Source organism: Rhamphochromis longiceps, linkage group LG17 (genome assembly GCF_057381845.1).
Source record: "Rhamphochromis longiceps isolate RC_006_pf linkage group LG17, R_longiceps_female_GT1.1, whole genome shotgun sequence".
In the NCBI taxonomy this organism is placed as follows: Eukaryota; Metazoa; Chordata; class Actinopteri; order Cichliformes; family Cichlidae; genus Rhamphochromis; species Rhamphochromis longiceps.
In genome coordinates, this window is record NC_140573.1 from 21,431,056 (window position 1) to 21,439,818 (window position 8,763).

An 8,763-nucleotide genomic window follows, 5' to 3' on the forward strand; every position below is an offset into this window, starting at 1 on the left:
CCAGTCTCCGCTGGGGGGCCCGAGGAGCCTGTTCAGCCACCTGTCTCAGCTGGAGGGCCCGAGGAGCCCGTCCAGCCACCTGCTGCAGCTTCATCATCATCCTCGCCGGCTGCAGCATCATCATCATCCTCACCGGCTGCAGCAGCATCATCATCCTCGCCAGCTGCAGCATCATCATCAGCCTCGTCTGGTCCAGCCTCAGAGCCTTCAGCCTCGTCTGGTCCAGCCTCAGAGCCTTCAGCCTCGTCTGGTCCGGCCTCAGAGCCTTCAGCCTCGCCTGGTCCAGCCTCATCCGAGTCTTCATCCTCGCCTGGTCCAGCCTCTGCAGCCTCGCCTGGTCCGGATCACCATCGCCTGAGTGGCCGCCGTTGCCTTCTGCACGGCCGGCCCCCGGACCGCCATCGCCTGAGTGGCCGCCGTTGCCTTCCGCACGGCCGCCCCCCCGAACTGTGTCCACGTCGCCGCCGTTGCCGTCCGCACGGTCGGCTCCCTGAACTGTTTGGACTCCTGTGCTGTCGGCCCCCTGGCCGGCCCCCTGAACTGTTTTGGACTCCTGTGCTGTCGGCCCCCTGAACTCTTCTGTTTTGGACTCTGTTTTTTCCTGTGTTCTGGTGTGCTTCGTTTCTTTTGGTTTTGGGCTCGTTTTTTGTTTTTGTCTTTTGGCCTTCTGGTGCTCCGGTTTTGTTTTGCTTTGAGCCCTCCTTCCTGGGCCCCCGCCGCCCGCCCTGGTCGGGTTGTTTTCTGTTTTTTCTGGCTGTTTTGTTTCTTGTTGGGCTGTCTGGAGCCAGCCTTTGAGGGGGGGGTACTGTCATGATCCTGGGTCCTTTTGACCCAGCGTTTTGTGTTTTCTCTTTGCGATTTTGGTTCTGTTCTTCCTCTGGTTAGTGTTTACTCTGTTCTGCCCATGTGTTCCTGTATCTAGTCCGCGTTTCTTAGTTTGTGTCCTTTCATGTGTAAGTTCCTGTTTTATTGTGAAGGTCTGTGTCTTATGTGAGTGTTTTCAGTTTGCCTCCCTAGTCTCGTCATGTTAATTACTCCCAGCTGTGTTCCCACCTGTATGTAATCCCCCTGTGTTCTCTGAGTGTATTTAAGTTGTGTCTTCTGTCATAGTAGTTGCTGGTTCGTCTGTGTTGTTTCCCCTCGGTCTCCCTGTATGTATTTCCCCGGACCTCCCTGCACCGTCATTCCTGGTTTGTGTTGTTAGTTTACCCAGTTTAGGTTTCGGTTTCATGTTCACACCCCGTTGATGTTTGTACCCACTGCTGTAAATAAACACTCACCTGCACCAGAGCTGCCGCCTTTTGGGTCCTTACTACAAATCCACACGGCTTGCCCCGCAAACCGTGACAATACCATTATTCTTAAGGATGAGGAATTTACCTCTCACTTCTCTGCAGAATTTAAAGCGTTTTTGGATATCAACACCCCCTCAGCTAGTACTGCCTCTGTTTTGTGGGAAACATGCAAAGCTTATGCGAGGGGCCTAATTATTTCATATTCTGCGACAAAGAAGCGACAACGGATGGAGGAACAAAAATCTTTAGAGAGCGAATTGATGGATAAGGAGAAAACATATATTGCCTCCCCATCACCACCATTATGGCAAGAAATAACCGCACTCAGGTCAGCGCTGAATTGCCTTCTTACCAGAGATGCAGAGAAGAAACTTAAATACACCAGACAGAGGTTCTACGAGCATGGAGATAAGGCCGGTAAATGTCTGGCGTACTATGTTAAGAAGCGCGCAGAATCTAATACCATTGCAGCGATATCTGATGAAGGTGGCCACAAGATATATGAAAACAAACTGATAAATGACTGTGTTAAGAAGTTCTACGAAGCCTTGTACTCTTCTCAACAAGTCCCGGAGGGGGAGCAGCTGATGCATAATTTCTTTACCCAATTCGACTTACCAAATTTGTCAGAGGAACAGAAGACTGCCCTTAACAGCCCTATAACTAAGACCGAAGTGTTTAAGGCTATTAAATCACTACGAAGTGAAAAGTCACCAGGGCCTGATGGCTTCTGTTGTGAATTTTATAAACAGTTTCGGGATATTATTGTGGAACCGCTTCTTGATATGTTCAACCACTCCTTCATTACGGGTAAATTCCCGCAGACACTGAAGGAAGCCAACATTTCCCTAATTCTAAAGAAAGGGAAGTGTCCTGATTTGTGCGGATCCTATAGACCTATAGCCCTCTTGAATGTGGATAGGAAACTGCTTTCTAAAATTCTGGCCTCCCGCTTAGAAAATGTTTTACCTGTGCTGATAAGGAAGGACCAGACAGGCTTTATAAAGGGTCGAAACTCAGCCACCAATGTTAGACGCTTACTGAACGCTATTGTGGCTTTCAAGCAAAAATCTATTGACGGCCTGGTGCTTTCTCTCGATGCGGAGAAAGCATTTGACAGAATTGAGTGGTCTTATTTGTTGTATACTCTGGGCAAATTCGGCTTAGGGGAGAATTTTATAAAATGGGTCAAAGTTATCTACAATAATCCACAGGCAGCAGTCCTGACTAATGGACTTAGGTCTGATTACTTCAACACTCATAGGGGAGTTATGCAGGGCTGCCCCTTATCGCCCCTTCTATTCGCTCTGGCCATAGAGCCTCTTGCTGAGGCCATAAGGGCGACGCCCACAATACGTAGTTTAGAGATTGGACAGCTGTGTCATAAAATAACCTTATACGCGGACGACATCTTGATTCTTTTGACTAACCCTGTAACATCCGTACCCAGTCTCATTGAGGTGACTGACAGGTTTAGCCGTTTCTCTGGCTATAGAATCAATTTGGCTAAGTCAGAGGCCATGCCTCTCGGTACTCTTTTCACAATGCCGGCTACTGTTCCTTCTTTTCCTTTTAAATGGTCTCCTAATGGATTTGTGTATTTGGGGATCTTTATTACCCCGTCTCTCGACCAATTGTACAAAGCCAACTTCACACCCTTATTTGGCAAACTCAAACAGGACCTAGAGCGGTGGGCGTCACTTCCTGTCTCCTGGCTAGGACGCATTGCCCTGATCAAAATGAATGTGCTGCCCAGGCTATTGTATCCTATCCAAATGATCCCCGTCTTGTTCTCTAAGAGAGTACTGAAGGACATAAATGGTTGGCTTACCTCTTTCATCTGGAACAAGCGCAGACCCAGACTCAAGATGGCAGTGTTGCATCTGCCAAGCTCTAGGGGCGGCTTGGATCTACCTAATATTAGATTGTATCAGCTTTCTGCCCATTTAAGATTTGTGAGCGACTGGGTTAGGGGTAAAACCTCAGTCTGGTCGGATATTGAGACAGCTCTGTCACAATGCAAACTGAGCGATCTATTATTTTGTAATGATTTTAACGGAATTAAGGCCCTTTGTACAAATCCTGTAACAATCAACACCCTAAAAGCGTGGCGAATTGTCCGCCGTCTTGAGGGAAGATCGAGAATAACATCAACCTTTACCCCTATAATGAATAACCCTGCTTTCCCTCCGGGTTCCTTGGACCCCGGCTTTCAATGATGGTCTGATAAGAATATTAAGTCTCTTGGTGACCTTTTCTCGGGTGGTGAACTCATGTCGTTTGAACGACTTACCAACAGTTACAGCTTGCCTAGACAGGATTTCTTTCGTTTTCTGCAAATACGACACTATATCACTCACAGTACAACCCTTGCTGAGCACCCTGAAGTATCTGATGTTGAGAAGGTTTTGTTTAGGCAACAGCTGAAGGTGTCGCTGAGTTCATTTTATCATGTGCTTAATGCTTTGACTACCACTGATGCGCAGGGGATTAGAGGTGTGTGGGAGAGGGAACTGTCGGTAACCATAGATGAAGATAAGTGGGATACCGTTTGGTCTCTCGCAAAAAGGATTTCAATTTGTACTCGGACAAGAGCAATCCAACTTAAGATTTTACACAGATTACACGTATCCCCTCACCGCAGACACCTCTTCAACCGCTCTCTTTCCCCTGTGTGTCTTAAGTGCAAAACTGATGTAAGGGCTTTAACTCACTGTTTTTGGTCCTGTTACAAGCTTCAAGAATACTGGGCTGACATTACAGGTGAACTGGGGAAAATCTTCCACATTGATATAGAGATGGACCCTTTATCTCTGATTCTAGGTCTTCCAAGTGACCGCCTAAAAGCGGCGGCCAACAAAAGATTGTATAACACTCTAACATTTGCAGCCAGGAAAAATATCCTCTTACAATGGATCAACGATAGGACTCCCACTGTCTGTGGCTGGTGCAAAATAATTTTTGAACTGATTCCTCTGGAATATCTCACACACGTTATACACCACAGTGTGGGTCAGTTCTATGGGATGTGGCACCCCTTTTTGGACTATATTGGACCGGACCTTTCCGCTATCTTATTCAAAGGACTACTACGCACGTGATCACCACCCGGGCGCTGTAAGACTGACTCACCACCTCTTGTATGTTATATTTTGTATTTTGTATCTTGTATTATGCCTTATTTAAGAGCTGTTGTGTACGTTTTGTGTTTGTACTGTTTTGTTGTTCTGTGTCTAATGTCGAGACACTGTCTTGTTAAAGGAAAATCTGCAATAAAAACAATGATGAAAAAAAAAAAGAGTAATCTGGCCAAGAGGACAGCAGACAGCGCAACAAATATATCAAGTGTACCTACATTACAACCAGAGTTATGAAGATACTTGAACAACAGGTAATTATTGTATATATAAAACCCCTTTGTAAACCATGTTCACCGAAGTCTATTTACCAACATACATAAAGATATTACACACGGAAACATTGGAAATCAGTTTTGGCAGGCGAACACTTTTTGGCACAACGCTGGCAATAATTCATACGTGTAATTAGCTGAGTAATTCCTAAATACGTGTAGATTAAAGGAAATTATTTTACCTAGATATGATTGTCTCTGATGAGCCTAAGGTACAAAACGTGCGGGTGACAACGATAAGGTTTTTCTAGCTCCTCAAGAAATAAAATTGTCCACACAACGGAGCAACATTTGTGGGTCCATTTTAAATTTTTCGCGCTGTGGCGTTAGCGACGGAAAAACACATAAGTAAGGGCAGAGTTGAAGGCTAGGAGGCTGTCCACAGCCCGTCTGTTATGTTGGATACTCATTGTTTGTTCAATAAAGTTTCTATAGAGAAAAAAAAGGGGGCTGTCCACAGCCACTCACTTCCTGACTACCCGTCCGTCTAAGGACACTACCTTGTGACGTAGGTAGGTAGTGTCCTTATGAGCATCCTTCCCCTGAATTCGGACACAGCCAGTGATTCATTCAACTCGTTTGAGCTGTGAGCCAGGAGGGAGGAGGTTAGTGAGTCCTGAGTGATTCGCTTCTACTATGAGGGTGTGAGTAACTCAAATGTGCTGTTAGCATGCTAGCTGAGCGATGCTACAGTGAACCGAGGAGCTGTTGTCTTGATGTGTGATGTGAGCTTCTACTCAGGGTTTTTTCTTCCAGTTCAGAGCAGGAATGTTTTTGTTAAGAAACTGGCTGTTGTTTTTTTACCCACAATTTTAATTATAAGCTAGATATATTTCTAATAATGGGATTAGTTTGCTAACAGAAACAGGGATGAGTCAGTGAGTCAGTTGCGCTTGTGAATCATGATTCACGAGTCAGTAAAGTGATTCTCGAGTATTTGTTCACGAATCGAACATCACTACGCAGTAGCACAGGAACAGAGCAGGAGGGAGAGACTGAGAAAGAGAGCCAGGGACAACAACATCACATTAGAAAGGTACAGTAATGACCCACAACTATTTTCAGTTGCGGATGATAAAGGATTCAGAAAGTTTATTCATGCAGGCCTATATGACAGAGAATATGCATCTTCTTTTTGTTTTCATAGTTTAATTTATATTTAATTGTGTTGTGGTTTGCAGTGTTTTGTGGTGTTACACTTTAAATATGTTTAAAAGGAAAAAGCTGAAAATTTAAATAGTTAAAAGTTGAACTGTGAATAGTTGGGTTTTGTATTATATGATTTATTTATTTCAATTTATGTGGAGTGAAAAAATAAAATTATATTTACGGTGGCCCCTAGAGACAAAGCACGTACAAACTTCAAAACACATACGAACTCTGAAGCACGTACCAACTCCAAAACACGTAAACACTCAGAAGCACGTAAAAACTCAGTGTAATTACTATTTTGTTTTGAATTGGAAATAAGCACTTGTGTTTGTTTTGATGTGTGTGAATAAACACCAGCAAAAGCCAGATGTGTTTTTTATTCATACCATCAGTGTTAGGTTGGTGCATTGTGTGCTTATTAATGTGATGGCTTGTGTTAACTGTTTGATACAAAAATACCATTTTTACGAAGGTTTGGACAGTTAAGCAAGGTTTATTAGCTTTTGCAAGAAAACTACAATGTTTTGCTGATTTGGTGAAGGGTTTTCTGATTTGTGTGTAGAGTTTTGCAAAAATAGCCAATAGTTACAAAAAATATGCTTAAGCCATCAGAAAAAACGGTAAAAACTCCTGAGATTCATAAGAACACTGCAAAGCATGAAATCTGAACAGCTTCTGTAGCTGATTTTGGGCGTGGGAACATTGTTTACTTTCATGTTGTCTCCAACATCACAGTAGATAAAGTCAAAACATTTTGTCTTCCTGTAATCAGCTCGCCACCCCTCATTTCTCCTATGAATTTCTGGCATGAGTCCAAATGGCAGTTTAGCTCTAATATGCTGATCTCTCTTTTTGTTTCCTTTGGTTTTCCTTTCATGTTTTTAATGACTCAAGATCAGAAGAAACAAACTCAGACTGGAGAATTTAATTTCACACCACACACAACCCACATGCTCATCTGCTGCAGGATTGTACACCATTACTGCCACCTTGAGGCTCATCAACTCTCTGAGATAACCCAGGATGGCATTTGCATTATCTGACCAATCCCAATTATGGAAAAGCGCACTAGCAGCAGAGCAGCTGATTTTACAAAGAAAGATAAAAATGCACTTCAGGAGGTTAGACACATGGAAGCAAAACAGCTGCTGGTTGGTATGGTTGGTATTTCCCTCTGTTGTAGTCAAAAATTGTAGTTTCAACACTGTTTGTCTGTCTAGTACAACAAGTCACAATGGAGTGAAAATATGACAACAAGTTTGTAGAAACTAAAGAAAAATCAGTGGTTGTCTGAAGATTGTACTGATATTTTTTTGTATCAGTTACTGATAACAAACTCAGCATGCAGAACATAGGAGTGGAACATAAAAGGAAGCTTTAATTCTGATAAGACAAAATAACAGAGTCCAAAGGTAATCAAGTCATCAAAAATGTGCACATTCTTACAAAAACCTAAGAGAAGCTAAATCTCTCAGGTTAAAGTCTCAAAAATCTCTAAGAAGAAAAACAGAAATCCCCCAAATTCTCTTAGATTCTCAACAGCACTGGGGGAAAAAACAAAAAAAGATTTTTCCAGAAATCATAATTTTAAGCTAAGAGGGTTTGTTTGTTTGTTTGTTTGTTTGTTTGTTTGTTTGTTTGTTTGTTTGTTTGTTTAGAAAACCAGCTTTTCCTTTTTAAATGTGTCCAGGAAACTAATAACTCATGGGAGAACATGCAAAATCATTCTAGGAACTAATTCAAAGGTGCTTCTAGAAAGAAAATTATCAATTAACATGGAAACTCCAGTAAAACTTCAAGCTCTGTTAGAATTACAAGTTTCAACAAAAAACAATTTTTTTAAATTAATTGTTCCGACTTGGGATGGCATGTCCCAGTGATACCTGAATGGCTCGCCCTTGATAAGAACCAAAACTTATTCTGTTTTTTCTCCCTTTTCCAACTTTAATGGAGGGCGCTACCTTTGGAGTAATGTCCTTCCCAGTTCCAACCTTCTGTCATGGCCTTGGTCTTTGACCCAGTTTTTGAGTTTCTTATGGGATTGTGATTCTTTTTTTTTTTTTCGATTTAAGAGATTTTCATACTAGTTTTTTGTATGATTTAATCTTCAGTTTTGCAATTTTTTTTGTGTATCTGAGTTTGTTATTTCTAGCTCCTGGTTCATAAAATCTTTGTTGTGATCTCCCTCTTGGCTGTGCCATGTCGATTTGACTAATAACTAATATGATGAATAAATCTGCCCTGTTTAACCCTTTAATGGTGTTTGGACAATCAGTTGTGTAGTGGAGGAGAAGGTGTGACAGTGTGGGGGTGCTGTGCTGGTGACACTGTTGGGGATTTATTCAAAACTGAAGGCACGCTGAACCAGCAAGGCTACCACAGCATCCTGCAGCGTCATGCCACCCCATCTGGTTTGTGTTTAGTTGGACCATCATTTATTTTTTAACAGGACAATGACTACCGTGGAATGGACATATTTTAGCGACCTTTTTCTTGAAGGATGAGGTGCTGGGAATAGAGAATGTTAAACTAACTACCAAGAAGGACAGTGATGAAGTGCTGTGCCAGATTGCCTGGCCTTCAGTCACCTGACCTATACCCAGTCAAGATGGCTTGGGATGAGATGGACCACAGACTGAAGGCAAAAGGGCCAACAAGTGCTCATCATCTCTGGGAAATCCTTCAAAACTGTTGGAAAACCATTTCGGGTGACGACCTCATGAAGCTCATTGAGAGAATGCAAAGCAGTAATCACAGCAAAGGGTGGCTACTTTGAAGAATCTAAAATATAAAACATGTTTTGAGTTATTTTACACCTTTTTGTTTACTACATAATTCCATATGTGTTCATTCATAGTTCAGATGCCTTCAGTGAGAATCTACAATGTAAATAGTTATGAAAAA